The sequence below is a fragment of the Acyrthosiphon pisum genome, chromosome A1 (genome assembly GCF_005508785.2).
Source record: "Acyrthosiphon pisum isolate AL4f chromosome A1, pea_aphid_22Mar2018_4r6ur, whole genome shotgun sequence".
NCBI lineage: Eukaryota > Metazoa > Arthropoda > Insecta > Hemiptera > Aphididae > Acyrthosiphon > Acyrthosiphon pisum.
The window spans coordinates 138,219,014-138,220,716 of record NC_042494.1 but is presented as its reverse complement, the minus strand read 5'-3'; positions in this window follow the sequence as shown (position 1 = coordinate 138,220,716).

The window sequence follows — 1,703 nt, the reverse complement described above, 5'->3', positions numbered from 1 at the left end:
TTTTTTTCCGGGATTCCGCCTGCTCGTATAGGTTTGGCGCTGGATGTTTCGTTTTCTACTCGTACAATGAAGCTCCCGATCTTCTAGGAAAGATTTAACAAGTGCCAGCAGGTAGGCCGGAGTGTTCAGTTGGTAAAGTTTGTATAACAGACCCGGGTGCCATACTCGATCTAACGCTTTTTTCTATGTCTATGAAAATGGCTGCTGTGCGTTGCTTGTTTTCTTTATTTACTGATAGACGGTCGATCAGGCCTACTAGTTGATGGGTTGTCGAGTGGTGGCTACGGAGGGCGAACTGTTCTGGTCTTATTTTGGGACCTATCACGGCATTGAGTTTGGTGAGGATGACCTTTTCAAAAACTTTTGACAGAGATGATAGGAGTGAAATTGGGTGGTAGTTTGCAGGATGGCGGTGGTCTTTGCCAGATTTTGGAATTGTGATGATGACTGTACGTTTCCAGGATTTCGGAAAGTATACGATGCGCATGCCTCCAATGAATATTCTTGTTAATAAGAGAACCGCGGATTTGGGTAAAAATTGTATAGCCGTGTTTGAGATATGGTCGATGCATGGCGCCTTGCGTTTTTGTTGATTTTTAATAATTTTTAACATGTATATGTCTTATAGCTGGGGGTCATTCTGTTAATTTGTGCGACACCGGGAATGTTACCATGACGTCATTAACGTTTAATGTAATGTGTGTGCGTGTGTGTGTGTGCGTCGACCGGTTCCCGGAAATTAGCGATTATACAAACGTTATCGGAATCGCGGTGGCGTATGATCTATTAGTAACATTAGGTATAGTCCATTGTATAATAAATGTATTGATGATAAAAATAACTCAATATAAATTATAAAAATATAACTAATATTGGTTAATATTGTTCAACGATGTCATAGAAACGTGTGTCGTGACGGTTTTTTATCGTACCCTCTGTAAAAAAGTTTCACTTTATCTGTACGTACTCACAACACTCCCTTTTAGAGTCTGAGTGGAACGTTGAATGTATTGATTTAAACATTTTTTTTTTCATTTTTAGTTTTTTTTTTGGTTTTTTTTTTTGTCTGTCATCACCTTTTCTGATAGGAAAGTGAATCTAGTTGGTACTTTGGTCAAAAGTGAAAATTTTCAAATAGTTTTCAAAAGCGCCGTGAAAAACAAAAAAAAATTAAGGAAAAAGGGAAATTTTTACACAAAATCTGTTTTCGAAAATATCGATTTTGATTTTTGGTGCAACTCTTATAAAAATGACCGTAGATACATGAAATTTTGACTGAATGTTTATCTTAGCATTTTCTATACACCATAATATTTTCAAAATATTTTGATTTATTTTGAGCTGTTTACGGACATTTTAAATTTCTATATTTTTTTTATTTTATTTTCTATAAATATCAATAAAATATTATATGTTGGTTAAAAAAACTTGAAAATTTAATAGAAGGTTCCTATTATATTGTTTCAAAGGCAAATGAAAACAATTAAAAATCCATAGTCACAATTTTTTTTTATAAGCATTTAAATTCAAATATTGACAAAATACGTAAAAATGACGAAAATTTGCAAATTATTTTGAGTTAGAAATTCATGAAAAATTTTATTTTTGAATCTAAGATTTGAAAATGTAATACAAGATTCCTCATATGTTTGTCTACCCTTTTCAAAAAAAAAAAATGTCTACAAGAAAGTAAAATTAAATTT